Genomic DNA, 20,276 nt, shown 5'->3' on the forward strand with positions numbered 1-20,276 from the left:
ATTTGTCGCTGTCCCATTTTATTCTCATGAAACTCACCTGGTAAATTAGCCTGGGAAACAGTGGTTGCCCAAGTAGGGATTTGAACCAAGGCCTTCCCAATATTTCATCCACTTCAACATACTGGCTCCTCTAGTAACCAAGGAAATGGGGCTCAAATAGAAGAGCTGTCCCCCATTTTTCCCCCATTGCAAATCAGGTTTATTATCAAAATTTACAGACTTTTATCTGTTGGCAATGAGCAAATCAAACAAAAGCAACTGAAATAGCTCAACACAGCAGATGCTTCAAGTGGTTCCCCCCAAATCAGCAGAAATTGCAGTTTATACTGGCTTCTCCGGCATATTATTCAACCCCCTGAATAGAATCCCTCACAACAGCACAAAACAGGTGTTGTCTCAAGCACACCTGATGCAGCTAATCAACTAATCAATATTTTTGAGGGGATGTGAAGAGACCTTGGCCCTTAGGAGTTGGAAAATCTGACCCAAGGGAATGCAGACATCAGGATGAAAAATAACCCCTTTCTCTGGTGTCATTACAGATAAGGCGTGAGCTGTACATAATAAACAAGCAAAGGGGAAATGGCTGCTGAGCTCCACCCACCATTGTAAGGCCTGAGGAAGTGATGATGATGCCTCTCCAGCTGCTGTTATTGGCTGTGGATGTCCTGTGATGTCACATAAGCACATGGCAGCTCAGTGGATATACAAAAGCAGCCCAAGGGGAAAGCCAAGACAAAAGCTTGAAGAGGAAACAGTGGACAACAGCTGTGTTATTCAGTACTTGGTGGTCTCCTTCCACATGGAGGCGAAGTGGAAAATGGAAGGAGGCCATCATCTGTCAATGAGATGATGTGGAGCAACGAGAAGGCAAGTGTACCTGCTGAGTAGGACCATGGCTTGAAAGCAGCAGATATCCATGGTTGGAAGCTAGTGGTGGACCTGGCAGGTCTGAAGGAGGCTGAAGTTTGTGCATGTAAGCTGATTGAAATTCACTTTCAGAAGTGTGTGGCCTCTTTCCACCTGCCTTGCCCCACCCTCCAACCCTCGGAGTCCTCATAAGGGAGCAGGTCCTAGAGGAAGAACTGTGAAGGGAGAGACTTCGTCAGGCAAGGCCTCCGTCCACCTGCCTTGCCCCACTCTCTAGTCTCTGCTTCTCAATTTGTATTTTATGTACTGTGGCTTGCCATTGTTTTATTGATTATAGTTTAGAAATTATTTATTGTAACTGTTGAGTGAATTTCTATTTAACTTTTATATGTTGTTATTATTTAATACTACTCTAATTATTGTTGAATGTTACTTTTTTGATGTAGGTTGCCTATTTAAAAAATTTATTATCACATTTTTGTATTGCATTAGATTGTTATAAGAAGTACATTTTTTGTTTCTTTAGCTTGTAAACAGCCTTTAGTATTGTAAGATAGAAAGACGGTATACAAATTAAAAAATGATGATGATGATGATTTGTGGATTGATGCTATGATAAGTATGAATGGAGAATAGACATAGGTCACCCACCAGACACGGTATGCCTGGAAATTGCATGTTCAGATAGCGGTGTAAGCTGCCCTTCAGGCTCTGGGTGAATGAACCACTGGATATTCATCGGTGGAAGCCAGCGGTCAGGCTGGTCAATGGAGGTGGCTGGATGATACTGTTGAATGATGGTCATTCCCCTCACTGTATCTGTGTTTGCTTTTCATGGATGTCAGAAGCCAATAAGGCTTTCCCCGAAAGCAGCAGTGAAGAGGACAGCAGAGCTTAAGCAAGCCATCTTCTACTTCTAAATCAATGTATTTCTAAATATGTCTAAGTAATGTTCATAACATTCCCCTTTCCAGTACCAGGATGGGAGGCTGTGCAGATGCATTCCTAGCAGTTGCCGCTGGCTACAAACTTCCTGTGATGTCACAAATGGACAGGGTGGCTGAGGGGAAATAGGTGGGTGGAAGAGTGGGAAAAGGGAGAAACCCCAATAGAAGGTTCAGGGGAAGTTGGGGTAGGTAGACAGGGCCAGCTGGATATGTGAAAGTTGAATAAGGGTTGACTCCCTTCTGTCTATTTGCGTTGCCAATGTTTTGTTCTCTGAGGGCTCCTGTACCTGTCTTACCTAGATCGCTTGGCACAGCCCCAGCCCTTTAACGATTCCTGCATTTCTGCAGAGCACCAAAAATTTCAGGAAATAAAAACAACAACCCTGCCTGGCGTCCCCACGCCCACTGGCAGCTGTCCCCCATTTGATCACCTTTTCCTCTATGAAAGAGCAATATCCTCCCCTCCTCTCTCAGTTTAGAGAGTTGCCTTCAAATTCAAAGGGAGGGCTCCCTCTCTTCAAAACAACATGCTATAAGCCAAATGAAAAGTTTTCAAATCATCATTAGCTCACCCATATCTGAAAATTGTTGCAGCCCTTGCTGATATGGAGATGATAAGAATAGCCTCAGTGGTCCACTATAGTAAGAACATACTTACAGTCATACCTCTTGTTACATTCAGTTCAGGTTACGTCTTTTCAGGTTGTGTCCCACGGTGACCTGGAAGTACCGGAAAGGGTTACTTCCGGGTTTTGCCACTCACGCAGACGCGCAAAATGACATCATGCACATGCGCAGAAGCAGCGAATCGCAACCTGTGCGTGCACAGACATGGGTTGCATTCCTTTCAGGTTGCGAACGGGGCTCCGGAACAGATCCTGTTCACAATCAGAGGTACCACTGTAATCTAAAAAAGTAATCCCTAGCCTCAGTAGAAATGAATCGGACCAGGTCATCATTGTTCCCCACCCTCAATACCTAGGCAGGATTTCTTGCTCGATCTATGCTCCATATACATTCACATTTTTCACATGACATAGTTGGTATCAAAATGCAAGCCCAAATCCCCACCACCACCATTTAATTCAGATTTACCCTTTCTGAGGAAAATCTGGTATTTTTATTTTATTTTTTACTGTTTCCAACATCCAATATCCAAATGACCCATTCGCAATATTAAGCTCCAACTGGAAGCATCCTAAAAACTAAGGTCATAAAAAGTGCGTCAGGCATTTAAAACATTTAAATATAGGTATAAACAGCAGTGACTGAGTTCTGGAGAGATACTGCCATTCAAATTAGTGCAGAAACAGAAGGAAAAGTTAACCACACTTGTCTTCTGCATGGGTGGTCTTCTTTCATTTTCAGTACCTTACGCAAAGCTAACATTCATTAGGTTGTGTGATTTCTTGTCTTTTTCAATCAGCTGCTTCCTGCCGTAAACATCAGAAGTCTCACAGTGTACACTGTGTTTCAGTCTCTCTGCATTTTAAGAACATACTTTTTTCCATGAGCTAAACAAACAGTTGAACCTTAGAATGAAAACATCTGCACTTGCCTACTGGAGGAACATTTTAAAGCAGAACATACCCACAAGGCCAAATGCTTATCATTGTTATTCCAGAGTATGAACTGGTACAAATACAATTCTCCAGATAGGAACATACATATATTTATGAAATTATCAGTACGTTCTTTTTTATTTAAAACAACTGTGGCAAAAGGTCAAAAGCAATGCTTGGGGAATCCCAAATACATAAACCCCAGAGTTCGGAACTGCAATTTAAATGTACTGAACTTAATTTATCTGAATTTTTAAAAATCATTTCTTGCTTCTCAAATCTCTGTCCATAATAGATTGGACATTTCATGGATTTCCCCCCACACTAGCCTTTTCAAGGCACAAGAATAGTATTTACAATTCAAAAGAATAGCAGGAAATGTCTAATAGACTTAGCACTTGGTCCCTAGGAAACAAAACAAAAAAAATATGCTAATCTGAAGGCTACTCTACTGCTCCCTAAATAAGCCAGCTTTAGCTTGTCCATATGCGTTATGAGCAGATTAAGTGCAGACATTTTTAAAAGCAAGAGATCAATATTAATAATCAACTTTATAAGTGTGTGCAAATAATATCCTAGTGTTGGTTCAACACTGCATAATAACAAAGCAAGAATAATTGTGCTTTTGAGTTTACGCTAAAAAAATGCTTTGGAACAACATTATGAAGATTAATAGTTGTCAGTCATTATAATCCTATTCTAGGGTTTTTTTAAAAAAATCCTCTGGTTTAAGAGAACACTTAAGGCAATTACAAACCTACTCATGTACCAAAAAAGCATGGAAATTGTAAGTTAAGGCACTTGCTTTAACTTCTCCACCATGTCAACACTAAACACATTTCAGTCTCCTATATTTGCTTGCCTAGAACTTAACTTCCATACACTCATACTTCCCTGGTCTTTCATCCTCATTTCTCTTCCAGTGCTGGAGGAAAACTAAAGCACACTGCTTTTCCTATATGGTTTCATTGAGAGATAATGGAATAACAGACCCTCCAAGTGTCCCAATTTTCCAGGGACATCCCTGATTTAGAGAAGCTGTCCTGGTTTCTGATTTGATCCTGGAATGTCCCACTTTTCCTTAGAATGTCCCTATTTTCATTGGAGAAATGTTGGAGGGTATGGAGTTATCTGCCCCACCCCCAGCTGTCTGAAGGCAATCATGTATAGGGAAGTTCTTTTAAAATGTTTAATGTTTTATTACGTTTTTATATATGTTAGAAGCTGCCCAGAGTGGCTGGGGCAACCAAGTAAGATGTGTGGGGTATAAATAGTAAAATTATCATTATGGAATGGGATGTCCCTATTTCCATCAGAGAAATGTTGGAGGGTATGGAATAAATAAATAGTTCTAACTATGTACAATTTAGGGAGAGTAGAGAAGGAATACAAGGCTGGAGACCAACAGGCAAGCGTCTTTCATCATAAAATGGCACACACAACACTTTTGAGAAGTCCACCATTTCTGAATAAAATGTAAAGGACTCGCCTTTGCAAAAATTGGCTTCATTTAAAATTAGTTAGAATTGTCTAACGCTCTGACAATGCTTGGGATAAATTGCTTGTTTTACTCTTGGTTAAAATATGTACAAGAATGCACTCTGCAGCTTAAGAAAGGCTATGCAAGTGGCTGGCAGTCATAATTATGGGTTTAGAATGTAAACACATATATCTCATTAAATTTTGACATACTAAAGACTCCAGCTTCCGTGCTGTGGTTGAGCCCAACCTACAATAGAAGGCAAGTAAAGAAAAGCATGGGTATAGAAGCCTACATAAGACTGCAAAACATACCATTTACATGGTGTTAAGGCAGGTGCCATCACCTACAATATCCACAATTTGGGGGAATGAGAAAACTTGTAAGTGCCTCAACCCTTTGTATCCATGTTCGTGTGTGTGTGTGTGTGTGTGTGTGTGTGTGTTATACTGCACAATATTTCAATATAAATGATCAAAATACATATTTCCAAGTGATTTTTTTTAAAAAAAATAACAATTCCAATAATTTAAAAATAGAACAAACCCATTTCCCCTGTAGAATATAGTCAGGGGCAGAAGAAGGGGGTGCGGTAGGGGCGGGTCGCCCCGGGTGTCACCATTGAGGGGGGTGACAAAATGCCGGGCGGCAATCACCGCGGGGCTTGCAGCTCGCCCGAGCCATGCATCTCTCCTGGGAGGGACATGGTGGCTTGGACACACACAGGCTCCGTACTGCCCAAAGGGTCCACCTACTGCCTCTCCCCCAGCTGTAGGGCAGCTGAGTGGAAGGAGGCAGGCAGACTCCAGAGGCCCCGTGGTGTGCCCTGCCGTTATGGGCAGCTCGCCCCACCGCTGGGCACGTCGCCCCAGGTGCCCAAGCTACTTCTTCCGGCGCTGAATACAGTCACAATTTTTCCTTTAAACCGACTTCCACAATGTCAAATATCTTTCTTTCAATCTAAGAGGAGACCAAGCATGCATCACTTTTTGTTAGAATGAACTGGATGTTTTTGGATACAGAAATAATTATCTGCAGAGTAATAGGCCTAGCAGAAGAAAATGCAGCTTCCAAACTTGAAAAGTACCCATGCATCAATAGTTCCGTTGGTAGAGCATGAGACTCTTAACCTCAGGGTCGTGGGTTTGAGCCCCATGTTGGGCCAAAGGTTCTGGCATTGCGAAAACTATTTGTAGCATTAACAATCAAAATTACAACAACAAAAACTTTCCCCAACCCAAAAGAATAAAAACATTGTAAGAACTGTTAAAAGGATCCAAAATTATCCTATGAACAGAACATCCTATCCCTTTATGCTGTCTTTGACTTCTAAATATTGGCTGTGGGACACGCACATTTTCTTTTATCAACAAAACCCAAACTGACCGATAGTTACTTCTTGTTTGTGGAGCTCTCATCTGAAAGCCCCATGCTGTGTCAGGAAAACTTTGTGCACACAATAGTCTTCTAAATGTTTCCTGGTGATATTTAAACAGGTTCCCACACCTCTGCACTAAAAGACTAAGGTCATCTCAGAAACAAAGCAGATGCTAATGTTTCCATCTTTACAATCAGTGAAAGTGTAAAAAGTCAAACATATGTTTTAGTAAGTATGCTCAAAGCTTGCATCATGTAGAAATCCTTGATACCACCCCATTTTGATTTTTTACAAAATATTTATATCCGACTTTGCCACTATTATTATTTAGAACACCTTTATAACATATTTTAAAGATAGCAGAAACAACATCAAGCAACAATTAACAACCCTGCCATAAGCACTGAAAGCAGCAGCAAATAGAACTGTTAGCAGAACTTATCAAAAGCCAGAGAAAAGGGAATGCCCCAAAACCCAGCTGTCTGGTCAGTAGTCATACAAGAAATAAGCAAAATAACTAAACAGGTACTAGAAGTCACCCCAGAACTGGCTCTACTGATCACAGTGCCCACTCACACTATAAAGAGCTCATAACCCACCTACTCTCAGCAGCCAGAAACATCATAGCCAGGCACTGGAGGGACCTGTCAGGAATAAACATGGAACACTGGTTTCAAGTAGTACAGTGGTACCTCGGGTTAAGAACTTAATTCATTCTGGAGGTCTGTTCTTAACCTGAAACTGTTCTTAACCTGAAGCACCACTTTAGCTAATGGGGCCTCCCGCTGCTGCTGTGCCACTGCTGCACGATTTCTGTTCTCATCCTGAAGCAAAGTTCTTAACCCAAGGTAAAATTTCTGGGTTAGCGGAGTCTGTAACCTGAAGCATATGTAACCTGAGGTACCACTGTATCGGAAACAGCCTTACTAGAAAAGCTAACCAATAGACTGAAACATGACATGGGGACAAATAGAAGAGGACGCCTTTACTCCAGTATGGCTTCCATTTATCATATACACAGCCCAACAACACAAACCCACCGACAGCATATGATTCAATGCGGTGAACTTAACCCAACAACTCCCTCCCCTCACGCACGCACAAACAAACAAATCCCACTGCAGCCAACCAAGATAATCAACCACACCCTAGGCCACCCCAGCCTCTCTCACCACCAAGGAAACACAACAAGCAAATAGAGAGAGAACCCACCCAAGGGACGCTGACACAAAACCCCCACACATACGCTAAGTAAAAGAACACAAACTTTTCCACTCCATCTACCCTATATTGCATATAACACCAATGTCTCATGACAAATGTAACTGATCTGTAGAAAATGCAACCTGAATGCATGTGCTTTTGTAAACGAGGAAAATCTTCAATAAAAATTATTTCTTCAAAAAGGAAGAAAGAAAGAGGTGTGAGTGTAAGGGAACCCCCTTCCCATCTTGGGAAACTCAACAAGCCTACTTTGCATGGAACTGGGTGAGGAGAGTGTAGCTGAATGAGACACAGCTGTGGGCAGCCTAAGGAAGTACCCTCCACCTTGGGCCTGCTCATAAAAAGCAAGTCTAGAATGAGAGACTAGGGTGATGTCTGCTGTTTCCAGGAACTCTTCTTGTTGTGAGACTTTTGGGGATGAGCTGAGAGTTTGTTGGACCCTGAATGAGAATCAAGAGACTGAGATGGGAGGGTGTGTCAGAAGGAAAATGAATTGATGTTGGGGGGGGGTGTTAGTAACTTTGTATTTATGTAACATTTTTATATGTAACTATTTTTGTACTATTTTTATATGTAACTGTATTTTTGCTATATTTTAAGTTGTTTGTTGTTGGCTCAGTTTTTTTGTACACTGCTTTGAGATATTGTAAATATACTAAGTGTTTTAGAAATTAAATAATCAATCATCCAAAGGCACTTGCTGACAGAAACAGGCCTGAAGCCCATGAAGGTAGAAATTGTAACTTCTCCTTAAAACAAAAACAGTTCCTGACAGGTTTCCTAAGGTAGGACACTAACCCTAAAACATACCTGTAAATGGATGGAGTCCGGTTTTCTAAATCTCTGACATAAGCATGGACCTTCAACTCTCTTCAGTGACCATTTTCTCTGAGAGAAAATAGCATGGAAATTTCTCTCCAAAGTGTCCAACTGAGCATGCTCCAAAGTGGAATCTCAATTTCTAGTCAGGGGAGAGAGATGCCTTGGCTTCCCTACAAGAAGAGTGTTGACAGAGATTCTTTGCCATTAACAACATCATTCTAGGCAAAAAGTTAATGCAGGTTGTGGAGAAAGTTGTATAGGTGTCTGCTTAGGTTCATTGCTGTGAAGGAAGATATATTCTGTGACCTCCCTGAGTGTCAGGAGGCCTTATATTGGCCGGATGTTACAAGCCTGTTTTAGAAGTGGTTGCTAAGTGACCACTTGTGGCAGAGTGGGGTTGCTTTAAGCTTTAGTAGCTTGGATCTGGCAGATTTCAGTCTGTTTAGCTGGAGGCTCCAGTCAGTTGGAGGGGCAACATTCAGTTGGGGGTCAATCATCAAAAAGAGAGAGAGAGATAGTTGGGAATTGGTTGAAGTGAGGAGGAGTGGAAGTAAATTGGTGGGGGTAGAAAATTAAGCTTGAGATAGTAGCTGTGGCTCTTAAGTCTGTGGAAATTGCCGCCTAGCACTTTGATGCCCAATATAGGTTTCCATTTCCCCTTAGGTATCTAAAAATCCCCTTAATAAAACAATTTAAATTTACGCTAGAGGAGGTGTTCTTCTTATACCCGAGCCTAACTAGGTGTAGGATTGCAAAGGTTGTGAAGCGCTCTGTCATGAGCCCTGAGGAGATGACCTGGAGGGGCTGGTCAGATCAGGATGAGGGGTGCAAGGAGCTCAAAGAGTTGCTGGCTGGCGATCCTGGGGAGGGACCAAGCAGGCTGGGGCATCAGGGAAGAAAAATGGAGCTTTCCCCAAGTGTAAGAGGCTGCTGATACCAAGCACAGGAGTGGCTCCAAACATTCATACCGTAACACCGTGGGAAAGCAGGTATAGGGTTGCAGCCTTCAATTATTAGTTTGACTACCTATCTTATTTTAGGAACCTGCTTCTTGAGAAATGGCCCTACCACCACAAGTTATACCCTGCTCTGGTACTAGCACCAAGCATAAGTTCATCTGCTTTTATGCCTCCCTCACACTGTGCAGGAAGGGGTTACTTTCCCTTCAGTTCTATGGTACAGCAGTCCTGCACAAGCATATACCAGCAATTAGATTTCATAAAGGAAGGGATCCATTTTTCCTGGGACACACTCCCAAGGCATTCAGTTACTTGCAGCAGTGCAAGTTACTACTTGTGGTGTTGCAACAAGAGCAAATCACAGAGTATGGGGGTCCACTTAATATTTATATTTAATATTTAAATCAGGTTTCCACAGCATGCAAAGGTAAGAATATGTATATATTTGTTTATTTGTATAGCACAAAATACACATCCCACCTTTTGCTCTGAAATGATCTATATCGTTGACTCTATGAGGCAGCTTGGAAACGATTTTAAAGCTCCATAGTACACATAAAAAGAACACCACCACCACCCCACAATAACCATGAGAATAATTAGTTAAATAATCTGGTGGGGAAAGCAAAAGAGAAGCAGAGAGACATTACTAGAGGTTCTCAAAGACCCTCCAGAAAAAGAACTACCTGCAATGTCAAAATGCCAAAAAAGAAACCCTCCCTTCTCTGAGAGGAAATTGCATTATCTCAGTGCTCACGGTGAAAAGGCACAATCACAAGCATCTATCATCCTCCAAAGCAAAATCTCTGGACATAGGTAAGTTCCTATGAGTGCGTTCAGTACTTGTGGTATTTCATGCAAGTCTAGTTTCCTACACTTTGGAAAAAGGAACATGTAAAGTAGATGGGCTAGTTTAGTCGTGACACATCATGTGGGTGATTAAGATGCCCCAAAGTGACAAAGCTAATCTTAATGCCTAGTTCAACTACTTAAATTTGGAACACGAAAATACAAATCAACACATTCTACTAAAAGAGCAGGGAAGCCAGTCCTTAGGTCACATTGTCTAGAGACTGACCAGGTTAAAGATTACAGATGAATAACAGAACATTTGTTTTAGGAGTATACATGAAGAGATGTAGTGGTCTCTGCTGGCAAGTACTGAGGAACTAAGTGACTTCGGTCTTAAGAACCCTCAAGTCTGCATGAGTTCGCAGACTGCTTTGAACAGTACATGATCTGATAATTAGACACTTTTTGTACAAATTTCTAAGAGGTTTTTCACATGCTTCCATCAACTAAATAATATAGTTTCAGAAATCACCCATTACAGTGTATTACATTATCAGTTACTAGAATTTTGCCTTTTTATTATTATTATTCCGACTTCTTTCAGTTACTGGCTTCAGCTTTGACACCACAGTATGAATATGTAGTGAGACAGATCTATATATACTTATTTTACACAGATGATCTTATACCCTATATAAAAAGCCCCTCCGAACTCTGAATATTTTCCAACGTTTACTTAAATGTATTAATAACTATAATTCTAAATCAGATTTTAAGTAAGTATTATCAGATGTTCTGGCATTGCTGACATTTTCACAAGGAGACAAATCTCTAGATTAAGAGACTAAACATTTTTGTTCCATTTATAGTCAGAAGACTTATTCAAAAGAAAAGGAGGGGGGAAGCCACATGGACACAAAGTCTCACATAGTCTTCCCGCCTCCAAATATCTTTGACATTTATGTCCCTAAAGACTTCTGAACATTATCATATTTATTGCATGTTGGCAGTTATCAGCATCTCAGGCATTGGTGGGGGGGGATTTATGTTACTAAATCATATACACTAATACCAATGAGATTACTAGACCAGTTAAAACCAGATGCTGGTATCCAGATTTCACCCATTATAAACATACACTCACACACATATATCAAGGAACCTTCAGTTGAGCCACTTGCAATTCACTCATGCACTGTAAAGCATGAAAATGTAAAATCCTTCTGTGTCATGTAAGCAGCATGCATGTTCTATAATCTCGTACATCATGCTCACATACAATTTAGCCTTCCTATGCCCACACTTTCCTTTGGCCTAAAAAGCCAGGGATGTTGGCCCTGACCTGAAGTGGCTGCCATACAACCTGCTCCCTTGTAACCATTGATACTCAAGCCACACACCCCATGTCATAACAATGTATTGTCCCTGGGTAAAGAGGGGCAAGCAGGCAGGTCTCGCTTGGCAGTACACAGGAGCATGGTTGGTTTTTTTTTGAAGGCTTGGTTCTTTATGCAGTACCTTTGGAGCATTCTCAGTGTAGGTATACGTAGAAGAAGCAAAGTCCTTGAGTATGAAAAATGTGGGAAACGACTGGTTACACAATGCTGTGCAAATATTGGAAAGGACAAGGAACCATTTTGAATGGAGGCTTTCTGTGGTCGAAGTGCTGCCAAAGTCCTTCACCTTGTAAGTGATGACATGAAAAGATTTATGATATATGCACATGCAAGCAAACACTCATAACCATATAAGAATTTATGCTTAATTCTTTTCCGTGTGAAAACCATCACATGAATTATGATGATGAAAACTAAACCTTTGGAGACCCAGGAACTCATAACTCAAAGTTACTAGGATCCCTAAACTGAACAAATATTTCAAGAATCCAACTGTGGTTTGAGAGAACAAGCAGCCATTACTCTATCAGGCTAAAGCATCATTTATGGAGGTATTACCCTTAGGGAATCACTGAACCCACTTCACATAGTTCCATTAATCCATAGCATTTGTGTATCATTACTAGATTTAAAAAAACAGAACAATATATGTAGATTATGGTGGTTAATAGGGCATCTGCTATAGCTAGGAATACAAAGCCAATAGAGCACATTTTCATGTTACATTCCAATAAAAGACAAAAAAATGGGGGAAAGTTGTTTATAATGATACATCATCATGTTTTGATATTAGCCATGACTATACAGTATACCACCAAATTGTTTCTGTGCACAAATATGCTATATATTCCAAAATGAACTTTACACAGTTTTAAATTTAAGCAATCAATCAAATGTATCGCTACAAAGGCCAAAGAAGTCCAAAAAGATTCTGAGTAGCATTTCACTGCAATATTTATACATCTAATATTGCAATCTATTGCATTTTCCACAAAAAAGCAATGCACTTGCCATATCTGAAAGAGGAAGTATTTTGCTAAAATTCACAACTCTGAGAAGCACTCCCTTTTAGCAACTATTGGGAGAGCTTCAAAGCGGCACGCAAATGTTTGCGCAAGAGGGGAGTGTCCCCATTGCTGAAGAAACCAGGTTGATCGATAGCGGACATAACTGAGCAACAGGGACCCTCCTTTATCCACAGCAATTTAAACTGAGGGAGGATAAAAGCCTTTTGTAAAGCCATCTTAACAACAGCCACATGAAGGGAGAAGGCATAGTGAAATAAGATTACTTTTATTAGACATGAATTCTTCAGAACATACGTTTTCCTTTTTCAGTACAGAGCCAAATTAGTTTCCTCATCATTTTCATTCTAATGGTAAAAATAAAGACTCAGCTTCAAAATTATTTTATATTCTGAAGAAAACTTTTTAGCAAACAAGAATCTGTGTTTGTCTGGTTGTAGACAAACCAGCTAGAGAATACATTCTGCCAGTGCAACATGCCGTAGTTATGGCATACTGTTGTTTTATCAAGAATAAATACAGAAAATTTAAAGCCAAAGCCAATCTGAGCGCTGGACAAGCAGTTTTATAAAATTTGGGACAGGGTGCCTAACTGAAACAGATTTGACCTGGTGATTCTACAGTTCGGAGGGTACATTAAACTCATTAATGTTCTTCCCTATGGAAGTGATAGGGATGTGTTTACAGTCTAAGCCACTTTTGCATACATTCACCCATGATCCATCGGGCTGATCCATTGGGCTTTCATATTAAATGTGATTTTTAAAAAATCATATAAATTTGCATTAAAATACATAATTTAAAACCTGCTCACTTTCAAGATATGCATGTTTTATCCTTTCATTCATCTGGTAGGTGCAGATCAAGTCAATTCAAACTAGAAATGTGCAAAGACTGAATTCCTCAAGCATCACTGGCTGTGATTTCCAACAGTGGTATGTACTGTAGTAGAAACCTTGGTAGATATCCAGCATCAGAAACCACACCATACATTTAAAACATTCATACCACTTTGTAAGTCATGGCTTCCCCCAAAGAATCCTGAAAACTGTGGTTTACTAAGGGTCTCCTAACAACTTTCAATGCACTTAACAAGCTACAGTCCCCTGGATACTATGGGAAAAGCTTAAATGCATGGTGTGGATGTAGTGGCTCTCAGTTGAAGACCTCTGCATTATAATGGTTAGGTCCTGGAAAAAACTAGTCCTCGGAGGACACTGTACTGTGTGGGACTAAGAGCCTCTTGACAAATCTAAGCTTCCGCTGAAGTTGGAGAGAACAGAGGATCCTAGGAAACTATATGGCAAGGCTGCAAGAAGTACATCACGACTCTTCAGGAAAAAAGGAGCCATTCAATGACTCCAGTGTACAGGGAAATAAGTTTTATCACTATAATAACTCAAGTGTACAGCATAAAGGCAGGAACTCTGGTTTGCCCGTTTCTAAAGGAAGAATTTGTTCTGGGCGATACAGACCTAATTAAAAATAATTCTGGCTTCCCTTCAATATTCTGGCAGATTTTGTTTTACATTAAAAGGTCTGCTATAATGGGAATCTACAAAATAAGCTTGAAATATGACTCACTGCTATTGTTTTCTCTGGTTTTTCCTCAGCTTCCTATCCTGCCCCATTTCCCTTGCTCACATGAATGAAACACACTGATGGAAAGATCAGGGCTTTAAAAGATGTTGGTTGCATATTCTGAGTAATGGATTGCAATTATCTCACACTGCAGTGCACTTTTAAAAAAATTAAAATAGGTTAGGTGTTGGTTTCCACTTTAGTTTATAGAAACACATGGAGATGGCTTATGCAAAGGAAGACCACTGAGCCATCTAGTGCAGTCCTTTCCACTCCAAATATCAGTAGCTCCCTAGAGGTTCATCAGGGATCCTGTGCAGACTGTTTAAATTGGGCTGTTAAAATTTTCAGGAATTATAATGTAGAAGATGAGCTCTGCCATTAAGCTTATGGCTCCTCCCTAAAATACTAAGCTACCTTCACTAAATCAAACCATTGGTCTGTCTTGCCGAGAGATAAGAACTATAAATCTAAACAATGCATTTAGCAATACAGGTATCATTTTAATCAAATCATCCTCAAAGCTAGAAATGTACCCCCAAAAAGTCATCAGTAAAAATGAGTTAATAACTGTGCAACCGCCAGTAAAATCCAATAAAATTTGAATGATCCCTAAGTCTTCAGGCTTATTCCTATTGCATATCCTGAACTTCTGTCTCTGATCCCAGTCAGAACTCTGACATGCATGTAGTTGCTGATGCTTCCTAAAGCATGTGAGTACCAAAGATGGATACTGAGAGTGGTTATTTACAGAGGGTGAAAGTGCCATTAATTAGATGGCTGGAAGGGCACAGTGAACTGTAGTACGTTTCCCACTAAATACATATATGTGGCTATCTGAGTAATTTTATATCTCCTCCAAGGCACTAGAGATTATAAACATTAAAAGATAGACTGGATTCTTACTAAGTAGTACATCCCACTGAACGCAGTAGGACTTTTAAGTAAATGCATTTTTACACTTTGGTCTTAAAATGAAGTCTTCTGGAATCAAATATAAAAATGGGCACCTACGTAACACAGCTTTTGAAGAGGCATGGGCTGACACCTAGTGGAATCTGCTATGGAAACTAAGCAAACAAATTTTTAATGCAATACTTAATTTTCTTCACACTTTTAGTTGATTTGAAGTGTTTGAGGATTCTCCGTTCACCTATATCAGAAATTAAGATGCAATTCTACCCCTTTTTTAAAAAAAACTGTCCCCAGTTATGTGGAATGCTACTCTGTAGCATTCTGTCTGTAGTTGATCCGTGTGATCTTTCCTGCCAATGATGGGAGATGGAAACAGCAGTGCCCACAGATAAAGAAGTGAGAGTTATACAAATAATTGGTTTTAATATAATTTTACAACTGACTTAAACAGCACTATGCAACAAAAATGCAAAAGTGTTGAAAATGAATTAGCACAGCCCTTATTGACTTTTCCCCAGACTCTGAAATATTGATTCCTATGCTTTTATCATTGAGATAAATGTATGGACGGTTTCTGCTCAGAACAGGAACTGATCATCTGTGCCAGGTGCCAAATTCACCTTTGTCTGCTCACAACATCCTCCCCTGCCCTAGTGGGACACTTATGCACCAGGTGATTTTTCAAGTTGAAATATATTAGAAAGAGATGGTGGGAGACAATACACAACCTCCATAGTCCTCATTTGCCATGAGGGATGTAGCAGAACGCACTTTCCAGTCTGAAACTCTGGACTACTGCTGCCACTGCAGACAAACAAACCTAAATGGTCCAATGGCCTGACTCAACATAACAGCAGCCCAAAACCTGAAGAGCACCAGGTGTTGTGTGGTGCAGACTATACTGATCTAGAAAAACCTATGTTTCATTTCCCTGTCTGCTGCACAGCCTCTCCCTGAACCAGGATAGCTGTGTGACCATGGGTGTGGGATCTAGTAGACAGGCATTAATGGTGGGAGGGGGCAGGTGCAGTTTCTGTTGACTGCTGTATTGCCCCATGCAAAATTATCATTAACGCCAAGTGATTGTGCAGTTGGGGGCAAAATCTAAGCCAGTTTATGGACTGCAGAGTACGGCTAGCAGTGCAATGAGCTAGTGGATCCAGCTGCTTCTCAAAAGGAAAGAGTCTGACAGCCATAAATCCGAACCAAGTTCTACGCCATTTCATTATAATGTCCTTTTTTAGTGCAGGATTCTATCACATGGATCTGATATATGTGAGCATCCAGAACTGTGCAAATTAGAATACACATGTAAAGAAAATAAATGCTCATTCAAGTACAGGCCATAAACTCACTGGAAAGAGGTGAGCATAAAACAAACACATCTGTGAACAAACTCGGTGCCCGTGTGACTATAAAATGCTTTTAACTATACTCACAGATTTACACCATTTCACTTTAGACTTTGAAATGTATGCATTGTAATCATGATGAAAGGGAATGTGCCAGGTGAGGTTTACAATCCAAATAAGTCAACCACCGCCAACTTGCCTCATTTAATATAAGGCAATAGTGCCACCTAAAGCTGAATAGCAGTATATGTACATGTATTTGTTGGTTTTTTAAACTTAACTCCTTTATTTGGAGCAAGTAAAATGTCAGAGTAGTGAGCAAGCTTTCACTCCTCTTCAGGCAGGATGGTAACATAAGGACATCCATGCTGGGTCAGGCAAATAGCCCACCTAGTCTAGTATCCTGTTTGCACAGTGGCCTACCACCAGATGCCTAAGGAAGGAGGTGAGCACCACAAACATGGCGCTTCCTTAAGCACAGTGGCTATTAAGCACAAACAGGCAGGTGGTAGTGGTGATGGGGAGATTGCCTGGCCTCATAAAAGAGCCAATTTGCAGTTTATAATAGCATTAGAGTAGGGGTCAGGTAGGTGTGCAGTAAGTGCAAAGATGGTCTTCAGTTGCTACAAAGACTAATGGGGAGAAATGAGCCATTGCTGCAATTCTTTCAAAAATGTAACACCATGGCTTATTGAGATGTTTTTCTAACAGTTGTCAGAACACACTGATCCTTTCTAAGCCAGAGAGCAAAGAAAAAAGAAAAAGAGAGTCGTTCTAACATTTACAAAGTTGAAGATTATTATTAGGTAGTGTACAAGGCAAAGCATCAATACCAACTGGGTATTGCTTACTTTTTCTCCCACAGGCATTATTAGGTTGTAGGTTTTCTTTCTCAAGTTCTAGGACACTGTCGCCTTAGACAAAAGACTCCTATGTCTGTATAATATCTCCACTCAATTTTTATGCCATTATAAATTCTAACAGGGATTTGTCACCACATGTGACAAAATCTTCTCAACCTGACCGTACCCGCTTCATATTGCTTCATATTTAGCTTCAAGAAAATTCTGGTGAACTCAAAAGCTTCCTCACTACTTTGTAATTTTTTAAGGTGATCTTAATATTACACTACTGTTGTCCCACCCCCACCCTCCAAGTTAATCTAATGGACCAACCTGCATTTTTTATTTCTTCCATATTTCCTCCAGCCGTAGAAGTCTTCATAAGAGATGTTTGAGGAGAGACATTGTGCTGGCCATCAGGCAATGGCTTTTTTCACCTGCCTTGCCCCTCCCTCCAGCCCTAGGAGTCTTTCCCAGACCATGCCGTTAGGAACAGTAGAAACAGCTGGGAAGAGAGAAAGGGAATTCATGGATACTTTTTTTTAAAAAAATAATTTTATAAGTTATGTGTCTTTGAATCTCAGTTTGTATTGTGTTATTTTATGCACTGTGACTTACTGTTATTTTTATTGATTATAGTTTATAAACTATTTATTAAATTGTTAAGAATGAATTTCTGTTTAATTGTTATTTGCTGATAATTGTATTGTGTACTATTATATTCTAATGGATTATTGAATATTACTTTATTTGGTATGTTGTTTAGTTTAAAGTTGTTTTTATTGTAAGGTTTTTGCATTGGACCAGATTGTTATAAGGTGTGCGATCTTGGTTTTCTTCAGCTTGTAAACTAATATAGAAAGGTGGTATACTAACTAAAAGTGAAATGAAAAATTAAAGTAGCAGAGAAAGATTTTGAAATTATATAGGTATACTAGACACCCCTTTATGTTAAAGCATACTCTCCACAATTCCTGGTGATGTGACTCTGCTTCTGGAAGTGATCCAGATCTGTCATGGAATTTACAAATGACTGAAACATTTGTGTTAAGTTGCTAGCAAAATGGCATACAGGTGAAACTCGAAAAATTAGAATATCGTGGAAAAGTTCATTTATTTCAGTAATTCAACTTACTGAATAGACTCATGACATGCAAAGCGAGATATGTTAAGCTTTATTTGTTATAATTGTGATGATTATGGCGTACAGCTGATGAAAACCCCAAATTAACAATCTCATAAAATTAGAATATTGTGAAAAGGTGCAGTAGCTATTCAATCCATAACACCTGCAATGGGTCACACATTAAAAACTTCCCTAAACAGGGCTGCCTTCAGATGTCTTCTAAATGTCAGGTGGTTGTTTATCTCTTTGACATCTGATGGGAGGGCGTTCCACAGGGCGGGCGCCACTACCGAGAAGGCCCTCTGCCTGGTTCCCTGTAGCTTTGCTTCTCGCAGTGAGGGAACCGCCAGAAGGCTCTTGGTGCTGGACCTCAGTGTCTGGGCAGAACGATGCGGGTGGAGACGCTCCTTCAGGTATACTGGGCCGAGGCAGTTTACAGCTTTACACTTTGAACTGTGCTCGGGAACGTACTGGGAGCCAATGTAGGTCTTTCAGGACCGGTGTTATATGGTCTCAGCAGCTGCTCCCAGTCACCAGTCTAGCTGCCACATTCTGGATTAGTTGTAGTTTCCAGGTCACCTTCAAAAGTAGCCCCACATAGAGCAAATTGCAGTAGTCCAAGCGGGAGATAACTGGAGCATGCACCACTCTGGCGAGACAGTATGCAGGCAGGTAGGGTCTCAGCCTGCGTACCAGGTGGAGCTGGTAGACAGCTGCCCTGGATACAGAACTGACCTGTGCCTCCATAGACAGCTGTGAGTCCAAAATGACTCCCAGGCTGCACACCTGGTCCTTCAGGGGCACAATTACCCCATTCAGGACTAGGGAGTCCTCCACACCAGCCAGCCCCCTGTCCCCCAAGAACAGTAATTCTGTCTTGTCAGGATTCAACCGCAATCCATTAGCCACCATCCATCCTCCAACCGCCTCTACACTACACTCTACACTACAGAGGGCAATATAAAAATGCACGCCGTTTGGCATATAGGGGCAATTCAAACACGACCCTCAGAATGAGGAAAGATGTACACCTGATTCCCTTCCTGCTTATTTAAAAATTTGCTTAAAGGAAAACTTAATTACACCAATGAGCCAGTATAAGCAGCATACTTGCCAAGCATACTTGCCATGTACGCCCCACGCTCCTGGAGAAGGAAAGGAAAGGAAAAGCCCCATCTCATATACCAACCCATTCGCAACAAGGTCAGGCATAGCACCTAGCTGTCTGACCACAGGAGTGCTGCACAAACCTTATGTGTGACCACTCTCTACAGGAGAAGGCAGCTTCATTTGCAGCAAGCAAAGAAACTATGTTGAAGCAGCTAGGTTCTGTGACTGCCACTCCCATCTATGACAGGATGGTTTCTGTAAGCAGCAGCAAGTCATTCTTTTTGAAAACTTAAGGCAATAGAAGCCAACGAGTTTTCTTTGCTTGCGCTGGCTGCTAATGGAAAGCAGCCTGCTCCCTTCAATAGGAATCCCACCCCCACCCCACTCTCCTCAAAATTAAGAGACACCCTCTGCTCTAGGAGGGTAACAAACTGGTTGCTGTTTGCAGTATAATGCACTTCCTAAAAACAGTAGCCCATTACAAAGAAATTGTAAGTTAAGGGTGACCAAGATCATGATCTTAGGTACTTTCATTTTATACGACAATATACAATTTGTATAGATAAACTTGGTGGAACAACCAATTTTTCTTTGCAGTTTTGCTTGTCAAATAGTTGTTGTTGGGTTTTATTTGCAGTTTTTAGAATACTAGAAAAAGGATCCCTGCATAAATAACCATGACTTTTGGGCCTTCCACTGAATAATGCTCTACTTGTTCTTTTTTCACTTCAGCTCCTCTTGTGCCATTAATGATCTACACCAGAATCATTATGAGCTACTACTGGGCAGGTGTGTTTTTTTTTGTTTTGATTTTTGCAAAAGCTGCCATTCCTGATTTATCAGATTGACTTGTATGAATAAGTGCTTAAAAAAAACAATTTCTTGCCAGGGGCT

General features: G+C 40.6%; 1 long non-coding RNA gene across 2 annotated transcripts; it reads left to right on the plus strand.

The window, feature by feature from the left end:
- Positions 1-548: 548 nt before the first annotated feature.
- Positions 549-17,699, plus strand: LOC308485781. 2 transcript variants are annotated; one of them, XR_013990768.1, is made up of 3 exons: positions 549-976; positions 13,312-13,391; positions 17,513-17,699. It is a non-coding gene; the product is annotated as an uncharacterized lncRNA (long non-coding RNA). The 2 variants fall into 2 exon arrangements; XR_013990769.1 differs by having other exon boundaries at positions 549-870.
- Positions 17,700-20,276: the final 2,577 nt, after the last annotated feature.

The sequence above is a fragment of the Podarcis pityusensis genome (genome assembly GCF_964106645.2).
Source record: "Podarcis pityusensis genome assembly, chromosome: 9".
Lineage (NCBI taxonomy): Eukaryota > Metazoa > Chordata > Lepidosauria > Squamata > Lacertidae > Podarcis > Podarcis pityusensis.